This window comes from Macaca thibetana, chromosome Y (assembly GCF_024542745.1).
Source record: "Macaca thibetana thibetana isolate TM-01 chromosome Y, ASM2454274v1, whole genome shotgun sequence".
NCBI lineage: Eukaryota > Metazoa > Chordata > Mammalia > Primates > Cercopithecidae > Macaca > Macaca thibetana.
Window position 1 is genome coordinate 13,211,497 of NC_065599.1, and position 16,610 is coordinate 13,228,106.

At 61.0% G+C, this 16,610-nt stretch overlaps 1 protein-coding gene and 1 long non-coding RNA gene across 2 annotated transcripts in view; both read right to left on the reverse strand.

Annotated features, from left to right (window-relative positions):
* Positions 1-3,332, reverse strand: part of LOC126947140 (PI-PLC X domain-containing protein 1) — a 29,078-nt gene extending 25,746 nt beyond the window's left edge. The window contains exon 1 of the mRNA XM_050777772.1: positions 3,036-3,332. The gene's annotated coding sequence lies outside the window, so the exon portion shown is untranslated. The remainder of the gene's footprint in view (positions 1-3,035) is intronic.
* Positions 3,333-12,035: 8,703 nt separating this feature from the next.
* On the reverse strand, positions 12,036-13,975 carry LOC126947150 (uncharacterized). Its single transcript, XR_007722944.1, has 2 exons — positions 13,143-13,975; positions 12,036-12,126 (listed from the first exon to the last, which is right to left on the reverse strand). It is a non-coding gene; the product is annotated as an uncharacterized LOC126947150 (long non-coding RNA).
* Positions 13,976-16,610: the final 2,635 nt, after the last annotated feature.

Below are 16,610 nucleotides of genomic sequence, written 5' to 3' on the forward strand. Positions count from 1 at the left end.
CTATACTTTGTCTCTGTGTCTTATTTCTTTTCTCAGCACCTGACACACAGAAACCCCCACAGGTGCGGAGGGGCCGGCCGCCCCTTCAGATCCGAACCTTTGGCTGTCGTTTTCCATGACCTCCCCAAGTCCTATCAACCCACCCCTTCCCCATCTCCCCGTTTGCTGACTCTCTTTTCGGACTCAGCCCACCGGCACCCAAGTGAATAAACAGCTTTTATGGCTCCCACGAAGCCTGTTTGGTGGTCTGTTCTCACGGACACGCTTGACAGAGCCCAGGTTCCTCTTACACGTTCTGATTCAGGTCTGCCGTCTCCTTAAAAGGCATAAAACCAAGCTGTCCTCGACGACCTGAGGCCCAGGGCGTCAGGACCTCCTCAGACTGGGTCACAGGCTCGTTCCCAACCTCAGCAAAAAACACTTTTTTTGTTTTTTTTTTAGGACGGAGTCTCGCTCTGTCACCAGGCTGGAGGGCAGTGGTGCGATCTCGGCTCGCTGCAACCTCCGCCTCCCGGGTTCATGCCATTCTCCTGCCTCAGCCTCCCGAGTAGCTGGGACGACAGGCACCTGCCACCTCGCCCGGCTAGTTTTCTTTTTTCTTTTTTGTTTTGTTTTTTGTTTTTTGAGATGGAGTCTGAGTCTGCAGCCCAGGCTGGAGTGCAGTGGCGGGATCTCAGCTCACAGCAACCTCCGCCACCCGGGTTGAAGCGACTCTCCTGCCTCAGACTCCCGAGTAGCTGGGACGACAGGCACCTGCCACCTCGCCCAGCTAATTTTCTTTTCTTTTATCTTTCTTTGTTTTTCTTTTTTTTTGAGACGGAGTCTCGCTCTGTCGCCCAGGCTGGAGTGCAGTGGCGAGATCTCGGCTCACTACAACGTCCGCCTCCCGGGTTCAAGCGATTCTCCTGCCTCAGCATCTTGAGTAGCTGGGATGACAGGCACCTGCCACCACGACCGGCTCATTTTTGTATTTTTGGTAGAGACGGGGTTTCACCATGTTGGCCAGGCTGGTCTAGAACTCCTGACCTCGTGATCCGCCCGCCTCGGCCTCCCAAAGTGCTGGGATGACAGGTGTGAGCCACCGCACCCAGCCAGCAAAACACACTTTCGAAATGTCCTGAGGCCTGTCTCACATACTTTTTGGTTCAGAAGACTCGAGGAAGCTGGTGTCTCCCAAGATAGGCCAGACCCAAAGGTGAACAGTCACATCCTCTGTGTCATGAACGGTTCCACCAACTCCGGCTGCGGTCATCCTCCTCCCCTCCCGGTCATCCTCCTCCCCTCCCGGTCATCCTCCTCCCCTCCCGTCACAGTCCCTCCCCTCCCGTCAGAGATGCCGTCCTCACACCCCAGGTCCCCGGACCACTGAGGGGCGTCCCCTCCTGTCCCCACGTCCCCCGACCCCTCCCCAGACATCCCAGGTCCCCGGACCACTGAGGAGCGTCCCCTCCTGTCCCCACGTCCCCCGACCCTTCCCCAGACATCCCAGGTCCCCAGACCACTGAGGAGCGTCCCCTCCTGTCCCCACGTCCCCCGACCCTTCCCCAGACATCCCAGGTCCCCGGACCACTGAGGAGCGTCCCCTCCTGTCCCCACGTCCCCCCCGACCCTTCCCCAGACATCCCAGGTCCCCGGACCACTGAGGAGCGTCCCCTCCTGTCCCCACATCCCCCGACCCCTCCCCACACATGACAAAGTTGAACAGGAAGGAGCCCCGGGTGGCCCCCAGTCCCAGCCACGTCTGCCATCTCGTCCAGACGGCACATGGGAGCGGGGTCTGAGGCCGCCCCGCAGAGCACTGATCCTTCCTGGGGGATGTTCTCTCCACCCGGGTCCCCTCCACCCCGGTCCCCTCCACCCGGGTCCCCTCCACCCCGGTCCCCTCCACCCCCGGTCCCCTCCACCCCGGGTCCCCCCCACCCCGGGTCCCCCCAACCCCGGTCCCCTCCACCCGGGTCCCCTCCACCCCGGGTCCCCCCCACCCCGGGTCCCCCCAACCCCGGTCCCCTCCACCCCCGGGTCCCCTCCACCCCGGGTCCCCTCCACCCCCCGGGTCCCCTCCACCCCGGTCCCCTCCCACCCCGGTCCCCTCCACCCCCGGTCCCGCCACCCCGAGTCCCCTCCACCCCGGTCCCCTCCACCCCGGTCCCCTCCACCCCGGTCCCCTCCACCCGGGTCCCCTCCACCCGGGTCCCCTCCACCCCCGGGTCCCCTCCACCCCCGGGTCCCCTCCACCCCCGGGTCCCCTCCACCCCGGTCCCCTCCACCCCGATCCCCTCCACCCCGGTCCCCTCCACCCCCGGGTCCCCTCCACCCCGGTCCCCTCCACCCCGATCCCCTCCACCCCGATCCCCTCCACCCCGGGTCCCCTCCACCCCGGGTCCCCTCCACCCCGGTCCCCTCCACCCCGGTCCCCTCCACCCGGGTCCTCTCCCCCCTGCGGCCTTCGCCGTCGCCGTGGGACTGCACAGATGACAGACGGGCCGAGCCGCCCGGTGACCCGCCAGCCAGGTGAGACACCTACACCTTCCCGCCCGCTGAGTCCTCGGGGAGGCTCACGTCCCAGAGGCGTGAGTGGCCGTGACCCGCACCTGGAACGCACGCACGGGGCGAATAGCTGCTGGGTGAATCCACGGAAGGACCTGCGTGCTCAGATCCCAGCAACCCCCCCAGTCCACCGTCCCCACAGTCCCAGCTGCCCCGACCTGTCCCCATCCAGGCCCCGGCGGCCGAGGGAGGACGTCCGACCGGTCCAGCAAGCCGTGGCCCCCAGGCTCATTCCCTGACCGCCCCGGGCCGTGTCCACACTGGCTCTGGCCCAGCAGACAATTCCGGGCCTGCGAGGGTCACAGGCCAGGGATCCCAGGCGACCGTCCCCCAGCCCGTGCCCCCGGCTAAGGCTCCCGGGAGGAGGAGAAGGAACCTGAATGATGGAAACGCGGGTTCCCCATCCCCAGCCCGCAGCGGGGCTGTCCCCCGCCCCCACGTCCCCCGCAGGGGAACCGGCATCAGCAGCACGGGGTGGACACACTCACCTTCCAGCCGCGCGAGTCTCAGAGCTCCTGGCCGCTCCCGCCGGTGTCTAAGGGGGACTGTCCCTAAAACACACCCCGGCCGCTGCCATTGGCTGGCACGGACATTCCTGCCGGAGGAGGAGGGACGTCCCGCCCCGCCACGCGTCTGTCCCCACCCGGCTGGGCAGTGAACTCCGCCCCGAACTCACACGGGGACCCCAATGCCCAGGTCAGCGCAGGGGCCGGGGTCCCCCAGGGAACCCAGCAGTGTCCCCGGAGTCCCCCAGGGTCAGGGCAGAGGCCCCGGTCCTCAGAGACCAGGAGTGGGGGCAGGGGCCGGGGTCCCCCAGGGAACCCAGCAGTGTCCCCGGAGTCCCCCAGGGTCAGGGCAGGGGCCCCGGTCCTCAGAGACCAGGAGTGGGGGCAGGGGCCGGGGTCCCCCAGGGAACCCAGCAGTGTCCCCGGAGTCCCCCAGGGTCAGGACAGGGGCCCCGGTCCTCACAGACCAGGAGTGGGGGCAGGAAGATGCCCCAGGGAACCCAGCAGTGTCCCCGGAGTCCCCCAGGGTCAGGGCAGGGGCCCCGGTCCTCACAGACCAGGAGTGGGGGCAGGAAGATGCCCCAGGGAACCCAGCAGTGTCCCCGGAGTCCCCCAGGGTCAGGGCAGAGGCCCCGGTCCTCACAGACCAGGAGTGGGGGCAGGGGCCGGGGTCCCCCAGGGAACCCAGCAGTGTCCCCGGAGTCCCCCAGGGTCAGGGCAGGGGCCCCGGTCCTCAGAGACCAGGAGTGGGGGCAGGGGCCGGGGTCCCCCAGGGAACCCAGCAGTGTCCCCGGAGTCCCCCAGGGTCAGGACAGGGGCCCCGGTCCTCACAGACCAGGAGTGGGGGCAGGAAGATGCCCCAGGGAACCCAGCAGTGTCCCCGGAGTCCCCCAGGGTCAGGGCAGGGGCCCCGGTCCTCACAGACCAGGAGTGGGGGCAGGAAGATGCCCCAGGGAACCCAGCAGTGTCCCCGGAGTCCCCCAGGGTCAGGGCAGAGGCCCCGGTCCTCACAGACCAGGAGTGGGGGCAGGGGCCGGGGTCCCCCAGGGAACCCAGCAGTGTCCCCGGAGTCCCCCAGGGTCAGGGCAGGGGCCCCGGTCCTCACAGACCAGGAGTGGGGGCAGGAAGATGCCCCAGGGAACCCAACAGTGTCCCCGGAGTCCCCCAGGGTCAGGGGAGGGGCCCCGGTCCTCACAGACCAGGAGTGGGGGCAGGAAGTTTCCCCCAGGGAACCCAGCAGTGTCCCCGGAGTCCCCCAGGGTCAGGGCAGGGGCCCCGGTCCTCACAGACCAGGAGTGGGGGCAGGAAGATGCCCCCAGGGAACCCAACAGTGTCCCCGGAGTCCCCCAGGGTCAGGGGAGGGGCCCCGGTCCTCACAGACCAGGAGTGGGGGCAGGAAGTTTCCCCCAGGGAACCCAGCAGTGTCCCCGGAGTCCCCCAGGGTCAGGGGAGGGGCCCCGGTCCTCACAGACCAGGAGTGGGGGCAGGAAGTTTCCCCCAGGGAACCCAGCAGTGTCCCCGGAGTCCCCCAGGGTCAGGGGAGAGGCCCCGGTCCTCACAGACCAGGAGTGGGGGCAGGAAGATGCCCCAGGGAACCCAACAGTGACCCCGGAGTCCCCCAGGGTCAGGGCAGGGGGGCCGGGGTCCTCACAGACCAGGAGTGGGGGCAGGAAGATCCCCCCAGGGAACCCAACAGTGACCCCGGAGTCCCCCAGTCAGGGGTTTGCAGACAGCAAGGACGTCCCCAAGCTGTGTTCAGAGGGGCCCTTGCAGGGGACATGGAGGTTCTGACGGACGGGCCCCACTCGGGGCACTGGCCGCAGCCACGGTGGGTCCCCCGGAGCCCCCAGGTCGAGGTGAACAGGTGCTGTCGTCTGAGCCCCGGGGACAAGGCACGGGACCGGCAGACTGAGGCCTGCAGGCTCTGGGCGCCTTGGCCAGCAAACCCACCGGGGTCGTCCCCTGCAGGTTCCCACCTCTCCCGGCCCCCGTGGGCCTCGTCTGGGTCCTGAGCAGCCTGTGACGCCTCCGTGGGTGGAAGTGGGTTCTCCCAGCGCTGCCCACGCCTGGGATCTCTCCCCCGGGGCTAACCAGGAGCCCGGGTCAGGGGTCTGTCCGGGGCCCGTTCCTGCCTCCGCCCAGCTGCTTCCCGTCCACTCTGCAGGTGCTCCCCACGCACCCCGCTGTCTCCCACCCCAAGCTGGACGCCCGGACAGGGCCTCAGAGAGTGCACGGAATATTCGGGGCGGCTGCTGTCCTGGCACAGGGACATCTGATCGGCCACCGAGCCACAGGCCACCGGCCTCTCTGCCTCTTTCCATCCTGCCTCAGGCCCCGGGGGCTCCCCACACTCCGCCCTCCTGCCTGCTCCTCCTCCCCGCCCCCCTCCTCCCTCCCCCCTCCTCCCCCTCCTCCCTCCTCCTCCCCTCTCCTTCCCCTCTCCTCCCCCTCCCCCTCTCCCTCCTCTCCCCTCCCTCCTCCCTCCCCCCTGCTCCTCCTCCCCCTCTCCCTCCCTCCTCCCCCTGCTCCTCCCCTCCTCCTCCCTCCTCCCCTCTCCTCCTCCCTCTCCCCTCCTCCTCCTCCTCTCCTCTCCTTCCTCCTCCTCCTCCTCCCCTCTCGCCGTCCTCCCCCTGCTCCTCCTCCCCTCCTCCTCCTCTCCCCGTCCTCCCCCTGCTCCTCCTCCCCCTCTCCCTCCCTCCTCCCTCCTCCCCCTCCTCCTCCTCCTCCCCTCTTCTCCCCCTCCCTCCTCCCCCTGCTTCTCCCTCCCCCTCTCCTCCTCCTCCCCCTGCTCCTCCTCCCCTCTCCTCCGTCCTCCCCCTGCTCCTCCTCCCCTCTTCGCCGTCCTCCCCCTGCTTCTTCTCCCCTCTCCTCCGTCCTCCCCCTGCTCCTCCTCCCCTCTCCTCGCCTCCTCCCCTGCTTCTTCCTCCCCTCTCCTCCCTCCTCCCCTGCTCCTCCTCCCCTCTCCTCTCCTCTCGTCCTCCCCCCCCCTGCTACTTCTCCCCTCTCCTCGCCGTCCTCCCCTGCTCCTCCTCCCCTCTCTCCTCCCTCCTCCCCTGCTCCTCCTCCTCCCCTCCCTCCTCCTCCCCTGCTCCTCCTCCCCTCTCCTCCTCCTCCCCTCTCCTCCTCCCCTCCTCCCCCTGCTCCTCCTCCCCTCTCCTCCTCCTCCCCCTCCCTCCCCCCTCCTCCTCCTCCCCTGCTCCTCCTCCCCTCCCTCCCTCCTCCCCTGCTCCTCCTCCCCTCTCCTCCCTCCTCCCCCTGCTCCTTCTCCCTCCTCTCCCTCCTCCTTCCTCTCTTCACTGAGACTCCCCGTGTCTGCCCACAGCCCCCTGCAGCTTCCTCTTGGCCCATCTGTTTCCTCCCTTCTGCCTCTTTCCCCCTTCGCCCTCCTCCCTCCTCCCTTCACTGAGGCCCTGCGGGGACACCAGCCACCTGTTCTCCGCCTCCTTCCACAGCCCTGGGAGAGCCACAAAATGACCTGTGCCCTGGTGTGACAGGGAGCAGGAGGGCGGCTTCCACGCCACCTCACACAGTCACCGGGCCCGGCCCTTCCTCCCTCTGTGTCCTGGGCGGCCAGTTGTGGGCTGGACACCAGGTGGGGACATCATGTGGGTGGAGGGACGTGTGGTCCGAGCCTCGGCGCTGCCTCTTTCCTGCGAGCCGAGGGTTGTGAATGGTGCTTGAGTGAAGTGGGCCCAGAGTGAGCCCCTGTCAATTGCTGGGACTTCCCTGTTGACCGTGTCCTTGTGCCCGACAAGGGGTGTTTGCAAACCCCTCCCAAGGCCGGGCACGGAAGCCCTTGGTCCAGGTGCTTCCCGGAATGGAAAATTCTCTTCTCCACTAGAAAATCACATGACCCCGGGTTGAGTTTCGAATATTCAGGATGGGGAGCAACGCTCCCACGCTAGGAGAGACACCAGACGGAGATAAAGCTTTGATTATTTGCCAGTCCCAGGTCTGCGGCCTGAAGGCGCCCCCGAGGCAGAGATGAAAGGTTGGATGATTTATGGGGTCCTGGTCAGGAATGCAGCAGACGGACGGACCGGCGGCCACCACCTTCACTGGGCCCAGAGCGTTATCCCATCCTGTTTCCGGCAATCCTCACCGGTGGTTTAGAGCGAGCAGGGAGGGTTTCCGGGAGGCTGCAGTGTGACCAACAGAGGGTCCCTGTGGGTCATCGCCGGGAACAGAGGCACAAACCTGGGAGCCCTGGACACAGGTTTCCAACAGCACCGGGCAGCCGGCGGCTCACGGGGCCTCAGGCCGGGCCGTGACGGGCTCAGAGCACAGCTGCGTGAGCCGAGACCAGAGGCCACGTGAACTCATCCGCAGGTGCGATTCCCGAAGCTGCTGTGTTCTGAGCTGTGACTTCTTTAAAACCGTCACCAGGCCGGGCGCGGTGGCTCACGCCTGCAATCCCAGCACTTTGGGACTGAGCTTAGTTCAGGAGTTCGAGACCAGCCTGGGCAACATGGTGAAACCCCGTCTGTACTAAAATACAAAAAACAAAAAAAAAACAAAAAAAAAAAACTGGGCGAGGCAGCGTGCACCTGTAGTCCAAGGTACTCGGGAGGCTGAGGCAGGAGAATAGCGGGAACCTGGGAGGCAGAGGTTGCCGTGAGCCGAGATCACGCCATTGCACTCCAGCCTGGGTGACAGAGCGAGACTGAGAAGAAAAAAAAGAAAAGGAAGTTACAATAACCCAGAGAGAAACTTCAAACGGGACCCTGATGAAAGAATCTGCTGCTTTTATTTTTTTGCTTGTGCAAACAGTAGCTGCTAATGTCAGAGGCGTTCAAACCGGAGCCGCTCCTTCTTGGGCTACTTTCCTGGGCTTCCCAGTCATAGGACCACTTAAGAGGTTGACACGGATACAGGTCCCAAAGATCCTGCTGATAAAACAGGTTGCAGGGCCAGGCGCGGTGGCTCACGCCTGTCATCCCAGCACTTTGGGAGGCCGAGGCGGGTGGATCACGAGGTCAGGAGTTCGAGACCAGCCTGGCCAACATGGTGAAACCCCGTCTCTACTAAAAATACAAAAATCAGCCGGGCGTAGTGGCGGCGCCTGTAGTCCCAGCTACTCCGGAGGCTGAGGCAGGAGAATCGCTTGAATCCAGGAGGTGGAGGTTGTGGTGAGCCGAGATCGCACCACCGCACTCCAGCCTGGGTGATGGAGTTACAGAGAGAGGCTATCTAAAAAAGAATAAAAATAAAAATAAAAATCCTGCCAAATTGTGATTGCACTAAACGCCACTCCAGTGCACACTTTGAAACGGGTAAGTTGACATTATATAATTTCACATTGCACGATTAAAACTAAATATGCAAACTGAATGCAAAATTCAGGGATTAAATTGCAAATTGAATGATTAAAAATAAGTATTGGGTATGAATAGGTTCCCTTTTCTGAAGAATAGAGGAGGTAAGAAAAGAGATTCTTTTCCTGGCCGGGCGCGGTGGCTCAAGCCTGTAATCCCAGCACTTTGGGAGGCCGAGACGGGTGGATCACGAGGTCAGGAGATCGAGACCATCCTGGCTAACACGGTGAAACCCCGTCTCTACTAAAAATACAAAAAAATAGCCGGGCGAGGTGGCGGCGCCTGTAGTCCCAGCTACTCGGGAGGCTGAGGCAGGAGAATGGCGTGAACCCGGGAGGCGGAGCTTGCAGTGAGCTGAGATCCGGCCACTGCACTCCAGCCTGGGCCACAGAGCGAGACTCCGTCTCAAAAAAAAAAAAAAAAAGAGATTCTTTTCCTTTTTTTTTTTTTTTTTTTTAACTTTATAAACATCTTTACTGGGGCATTTTTATTTTTATGTATTTATAATGATTATTTGTTGGAGAGACGGGACCTGGCTGTGTTGCCCGGGCTGGTCTCTAAATCTGGGCTCAAGCCATCCCCACACCTCGGCCTCCCCAGGTGCTGGGATGACAGGCGTGAGCCACTTCACCGGCCTGTTTGCGTTTTGAAAACAAGCTTGCATCACCTTTTAGATAACAATTAACTACAGATAACCTCAACGGACCCCAGCAGGAACTGGCGTCTCGGCTGCCCCTTTGAGGCCCTCGGCTGCCCCTGAGTGGGGGCCCTCTAGGCAGCCCCCAGGAACAGGTGGGGCCTGCATGGTAACCCCCAGAGACCCCCCCCCCCCCGGCATCCTGCAGGGAGGGAGCTAGCGAGCCGGTCCAGGCAGGTCCCACAGGAAAAGACTGTTCTCCCTGGGCTTGAAACTGCTTTTGCAAAAACAATTTTTTTTGAGACTGAGTCTCGTTCTGTCCCCCAGGCTGGAGGGAGGTGGCGCGATCTCGGCTCACTGCAACCTCCGCCTCCCGGGTTCAAGCCATTCTGCTGTCTCAGCCTCCTGGGTGGCTCGGACCACAGGCACCTGCCATCACCCTCGGCTAGTTTTGGTATTTTTAGTAGAGACGGGCTTTCGCCACATTGGCTAGGCTGGTCTTGAACTCCTGACCTTGTGATCCACGCCCCTCAGCCTCCCAGAAGTGGTGGGATGACAGGCGTGAGCCCCTGCGCCCGGCCCGCCAAAATCGTACGTGAGCACATCCGGACAGTGAAGGGGTCTGACCTCACTGAGTCCGCCTTGCTTCGAACCTCCCAGCTGTCCTTCCTCCCTCCAGGGTGTCGGCCACAGTATCTTTGGGAGGAACTTGCTTTATAGTCGTTTAGCTTGGAAACAAAGACGATCATAGTCCCTTTCCCAAAGCAAACCTGCTTCTTGCCCGGGGACGAGACTGTGTTTACAGGACTAACAAATTAGCCGCTGGATTGGAAAGGATGGATTCGGACTCAGGCCGCTGGATTGGAAACGATGGATTCGGACTCAGGCCGCTGGATTGGAAACGATGGATTCGGACTCAGGCCGCTGAAGGCTCCAAGACTCTGGCCGTCCTGGAATTGCTCCTGGGGAGACATCCCTCTTGTGAAACCGACGGTCGTGCTGAGATATGTCCCCGCGCTGGACGGGGCAGCTGGTACCACGCAGACGACCAACCGGCTCCGCTGGTCTGTGGCCGCCACCCAGGAACTGACTCAGCTTTGAGTCCCTGTGACCTCATCTCTGACCCAGGCGATCAGCACTGCCCACTTTCTGACCCCCTAACCCACCAAATTGTCCCGGAAAACTCCCCTCCGGTGAGGAATAAGGACACGCCGGCTGCAATAGCAGCTCTGTGGTGGTGAGAAATCCCTCTGTCTACGCAGCCGGCGAGAGGGGAGCCCCTGGGGCGGTGACAGGGAGACCAAGGAGGATAAAGGAAACCCAGCTCCGGGGGGCACCAGGTCACAGCCGCGGCTCGGGCAGGAACCCCAAGGTCAAAGGACAGCAGGTGCCGGCCTTGGAAGGGAGCGGCTCAGATTCCACAGAAGCCTCCAGCGTCCTCGTCCCAGGCACAGGCCGTGCTCCACGTGCCGGCGGTGGGAAGAACGGAGACGCCTTGCCAAGGCCGGGGCACGTCCATCGCCAGAGGGCACAGGTGCCAAGGGGCCCGGCCGGCCCAGAAGACAGGGCCCCGGAACCCCAGGTCCACATCACGGCCGGAGCTTGCCCAGAACCATTTTCCCTGTTGATTCCCAAGACGTTCTGTGCCCCAGAAAACTGCTTGGAAACCCACACACAGTGTCACCCCAAAGCCCATCCCTGGACTTCATGAGCTGCGGCTCGAGACCCTATTGTTCATTTTTTTTTTTTTTTTTTTTTTTTTTTTTTTTTGAGACCTAGTCTCATTCTATCTCTCGGACTGGAGTGCAGTGTTGTAATCTCAGTTCACTGCAACCTCCGCCTCCCGGGTTCAAGCGATTCTCCTGCCTCAGCCTCCGGAGTAGCTGGGATGACAGGCACCTGCCGCCACACCCGGCTAATTTTTTTTTTTTTTTTTTTTTGAGACGGAGTCTCGCTCTGTCACCCAGGCTGGAGTGCAGTGGCCGGATCTCAGCTCACTGCAAGCTCCGCCTCCCGGGTTCACGCCATTCTCCTGCCTCAGCCTCCCAAGTAGCTGGGACCACAGGCGCCGCCACTGCGCCCGGCTAATTTTTTTCTATTTTTAGTAGAGATGGGGTTTCACCGTGTTAGCCAGGATGGTCTCGATCTCCTGACCTTGTGATCCGCCCGCCTCGGCCTTCCAAAGTGCTGGGATTACAGGCGTGAGCCACCGCGCCCGGCCAAAGTATTTTTTAAAGCTTTGTCTTGTGGTAAATCTCACAGCAGACGAAAGCAGCTCGATTCATACAATAACCTGGCGTTGGCCTCATGGTGGCAGCAGCGAGCAGCCGGGGCCTCCTGTGGTTCCTGCATCCGAGCTCCCGGACTCCCCACCCTCCTGTCCACCTGCCCGCCTCAGGGGATGGAGACAGGTGGGTCACCTGAGGTCAGGAGTTCAAGAGCAGCCTGGCCCACGTGGCGAAACCTCGTCTCTACTGAAAATCCAAAAATTAGCCTGGCGATGGCTCACGCCTGTAAGCCCAGCACTTTGGAATGCAGGCTCCAGGGGGCATGGAGGGGAACAGGGTCTGTGGGGTGTAGGCGGGGGACACAGGATCTGTGGGGCATGGGAGGTGTGGCAATGCAAGCTCAGTGGGCCATGGAGGGGAACAGAGACTCGGTGGGGCAAGGGGGTGGGGGGTGAGGGGTGGAAGAGAGAGTCTGTGGGCCGCGGGTAGGACAGGAGTGGAAGAGGCTCCATGGGGCATGGGGGTAAGGGGACCCAGGTCCTGTAGGGTGGGGGAGACACAGGCTCCCTAAGTGTGTGTGGCTTTACGAGGCTCCACAGGGCATGGAGGGACCGAGGCTCCGTGGCGTGTGGGTCTGGTGGTTGAGCTGCCTGGGGAGCTGCCTGGGGAGCTGCCTGGGGTCGAGGGCCCCGAGGGAGGCGTGGAGGGACCGAGGGTCCTAGGCTGCAGGTGTCGCAGAGGCTTTGAGATTGGGGACCCAGAAGGAGGGTCCCAGGCGCTTGGGCGGCCCGAGCTGCAGACACTGACGCTGTGCAGACGCCTCCTGGTCCTCAGAGATGGGCCCAGTCAAGGCCCACGAGGTCAGGAGTTGGAGACGAGTCTTTGTCCCCGGGCTGCTGTAACAGATAACGGCAAACCGAGAGCTTAAAACAGCAGAAGTGTACTCCCTCCCAGTTCCGAATGCCCCGATGGTGTCATTTCTTTTTTTTTTTTTTTTTTTTTTTGTGTCTCGCTCTGTTGCCCAGGCTGGAGTGCAGTGGCCGGATCTCAGCTCACTGCAAGCTCCGCCTCTCAGGTTCACGCCATTCTCCTGCCTCAGCCTCCCGAGTAGCTGGGACTACAGGCGCCCGCCACCACGCCCGGCTAAGTTTTTGTGTAGAGACGGGGTTTCACTGTGTTAGCCAGGATGGTCTCGATCTCCTGACCTCGTGATCCGCCCGTCTCGGCCTCCCAAAGTGCTGGGATTACAGGCTTGAGCCACCGCGCCCAGCCGGGTGTCATTTCTTAAATGTGTTTGGCCTTCGTGTATCTTGGTATTTTCTGTGGGAAATGTCTTGTCAGATGGAGCCACCTTGGTCTCCAGATAGGCCGTGGGGCTGGGGACCTGGGCCACTCACTGGGCACCTGGCAGTAGCTGCTCTGGGCTGACCCCAGCTGACCCCGGGTGTAGGAATTATCATATGTGTAGGGTGAACACGCCAGCCACACGCTTCCTCCAAGGGCGCATTTATGGATCCACAAACCTATGCATGGCTTCTGGTTGGTGAGATACAGTAGCTTCCTTCATGCAAGGTTTCACTTTTATTTTTATTATTATTATTTTTTTTGAGACAGGGTCAGCCAAAATTCCATCCCCAGAGCCCCTAGGAGACCCCGGCTAAAGGGAGCCTCGAACGCTCCAGCCTGGCCCTGGCTTCTGGGGAGAAGTGGTGGAGGTCTGCAGGGAGAACCCTGGGACCCTCGTGTCCCCAGACCAGGCATGGCCAGCGGGAAGCTCAGGGCAGGGGCACTCAGGGGAGTAGGTGCTGCTCAGAGACCTGGCGGCCCCCACTCTGCTCACAGGACACCTGCCTGCAACATCCCCCGCCCCAGCACAGAACTCCAGCCTTTTCCACAGCTGAACTCTGACCTGCCGCAGAGCCGTGCTGCCGAGAGTCCGGGAAGAGGCAGCCCTCCCAGGAGACCAAACGAGGTTCCTCAGCGGTGGGCACCACGCGGGACGTTCCAGGACCTCCGCGGCGGTTATCGGGACACCAGCCGGGTGCATCATCCAAGCAGAGCTGCAGAAGCAACCAGGAGCTCCCCAGGAGATGAACAGATGAACAAATTCAGAACATCCGTGCAGGGGCCTTTGAAAACAGTATACTAAAAAATAGATAGGGCTTAAGGACAGTATCTCCAATTAAACTTTTAATAAACTCCCGTAGGCGCCAAGAAGGCGGGCAGATAAAAAAGAGCATAAAAACAAAAAAGCTGAGTAAAAGGTTACATGTGAGAAAAGAAAGTTTGTTTTGCACTGCATTCTTTCTACTGACGTGGAGTTTATAAAATATAAATAAAGTGAGGCGGAGGCTCTGAGGACGGCCGCCATGTTCTCTGTGTGTCTTTATCTTTTGTGTGTTCTTTCATTCTCCACCACCCCCGGCACCGACCCCAACACACCCGGGGCACGCATGAGGACACACACGGCATGGGAAACACACATGGGAGGGTGAACACGGGAGGACGCACACTCGCACACTCGCACACTCGGGAGGGCGCACACGGGAGGAGGCACACAGGAGGACGCACTCCTGGGAGGGTGAACATGGGGGGGACGCACACTTGGCAGGCACACATGGGAGGATCCACACGGGAGGACGCACACGGGAGGAGGCACTCCCAGGAGGGTGAACACAGGAGGATGCACACAGGAGGGCACGCGGGAGGACACACGGGAGGGCGAACGCAGGAGGGCGCACGCGGGAGGGTACCTGGGCCAGCAGTGGAGTCATGGACCAAGTAAACGCAGTTGTCCACAGCAGAGAAGAGGCTTCATCCATAGTCAGGTGTGAAACTCGGAGGCCTGCCACAGCACAGAGGAGCTTCGTAGACACCACGGCAGCGAGAGACGCCAAACACCAACAGCCACCTGTGCTGCGATTGTGTTGCCACGAGACGTCCAGAACGGACGAGTCGTTACACACAGGGCACAGGACACTGCTTGCCTGGGGCTGGAGATGGGGCATGGCAGAGGCCCATAAAAGCAGGGGATCCTGGCCAGGCGCGGGGGCTCACACGTGTCATCCCAGCACTTTGGGAGGCCGAGGAGGGCGGATCACTTGAGGTCAGGAGTTCCAGACCAGCCTGGCCGACATGGCAAAACCTCATTTCTACTTAAAAAAAAAAACAAAACTATGGAGGCGTGGTGGTGCACACCTGTCGTCCCAGCTACTCGGGAGACTGAGGCAGGAGAATTGCTTGAACCCAGGAGGGGGAGGCTGCAGTGAGCTGAGATCACACTGCTGCACTCCAGCCTAGGCGATCAAAAAAAAGAAAGAAACAAAGAAAGAAAAAAGCAAAAAGCAGAGGATCCAGTGGAGGCGACGAGAACATCCTGGAACGAGACACAGGCACGGGTTACACCACACTGTGCTGCACAGAAAGGCACTCAGTTGGGCACTTTGCAGAGCTGCAGAGCCGGGCCCTGAGGCTCCCAGTCCGTGCACGTCCCCTCTGCAGGCCCCGTTCAACATGGAGTCACTCAAGCCCCATGCAAGATGGAGTCGCCTGGGCCCCGTTGAAGATGGAGTCCCCGGGCCACGTTCAAGATGGAGTCGCCCAGGCCCCGTTCAACATGGAGTCGCCCAGGCCCCGTTCAAGATGGAGTCACTCGGGCCTCGTTCAAGATGGAGTCACTCGGGCCCCGTTCAAGATGGAGTCGCCCGGGCCCCGTTCATCATGGAGTCGCCCGGGCCCCGTTCAACATGGAGTCGCCCGGGCCCCGTTTAAGATGGAGTCCCCGGGCCACGTTCAAGATGGAGTCGCCCAGGCCCCGTTCAACATGGAGTCACTCAGGCCTCGTTCAAGATGGAGTCCCCGGGTCACGTTCAAGATGGAGTCCCCGGGCCCCGTTCATCATGGAGTCGCTCGGGCCCCGTTCAAGATGGAGTCGGCCCCGTTCATCATGGAGTCCCCGTTCATCATGGAGTCGCCCGGGCCCCGTTCATCATGGAGTCGCCCGGGCCCCGTTCATCATGGAGTCGCTGAGGCCCCGTTCATCATGGAGTCGCTCAGGCCCTGTTCATCATGGAGTCACTCAGGCCCCGTTCATCATGGAGTCGCCCGGGCCCTGTTCATCATGGAGTCCCTCAGGCCCGTTCAAGATGGAGTCGCTCAGGCCCCGTTCATCATGGAGTCCCTCAGGCCCGTTCAAGATGGAGTCGCTCTTGTTCCAACGCCTCTGACAGGTTTTCACGGTGTAAGTCGTGGCTTCTTAATGAGCAACATGAATGGTGACATTGGAGTCTCCACTGTTGACAAAAAAACCAAACTGTAAAATATTTGAATAGGTTTTCTCCGAGCCAAATGTACAAGTGACCCTGGCCCGTGACAAATGTAGTGTTGGAACCGAACTGTCGATTCCCTCCTGGGCAGGGGTCGCCGCGAAGGATCACCGACACGAGATTCACAGCAGAGAGTTATTTATTACTAGCGCGCTAGGGTCCCAAGCTCTAAGTTGGCCCTGGGACCCCGACTGCTTGTTACAGGCTGTTTATATAGGCAAACACAAGTTCAAACACAGCTTATGCTTCTTCAAACAAAGCTTAAGGCGCAAAATGATTGGGTCTAGCTATGGCCTGAGCAAGGTGTCTTATGCTAATTGGTTAGAGCAGGACCTTATGAGGTCTTTTTCCTGGAGTTTTTGATTCCGGGAACTTCGAGGCAGGGTGGGACCCCCGGAATTGGCAGGGTGGGACCCCATGAGGTTGTTTCCCGGAATTGGCAGGGTGGGACCCTATCAGGGTGGGTCCTTATCGAGGCAGGGTGGGACCCTATCCAGAGCCACCTGGTGTTAATTTTTTCTATATGAGGCCTAGTTTCTAAGTTTTATGAGGCCTAGTTTCAGTAGAAGTAACCTCGGGAGCCTCAGGAGGGTCTGAGAACACGTGCCCGGGTTGGCTGGGTTCCAGCCTGATTTTATACGTTCTGGGGAGACAGAAGTTATAAGCAGAGGCATAAACCAGTCTAGGGAAGGTGCATATTGGTTCTGCCCCGAGACGACGTCTCTCAAAGTGGAGACTTCTAAGTCATCGGTGGATTTTAAAGACACCCTAATTGGCAATTGGCTGAAAGAGTTAAGCTTTGCCTGAAAACTTGACATCAGCATGAAGAAATGCTTGAGTTTAGATGAGGAGTTTTAGAAAGCAAACTTCCCCCACAACAGACGGCTTCGAGGGCCATTTTGAAGTACGTGAAAGAAATACGTTTCGGGGTGAAAGACTTTGACGTATTTTAACGCCTGCTCTCTGTCATGCGATGCTATACTGTAGCCGGACGAGCCACAGACAAAACTCCTCAGACACCGGATTAAAGAAGGAAGAGCTTTTTTATTCGG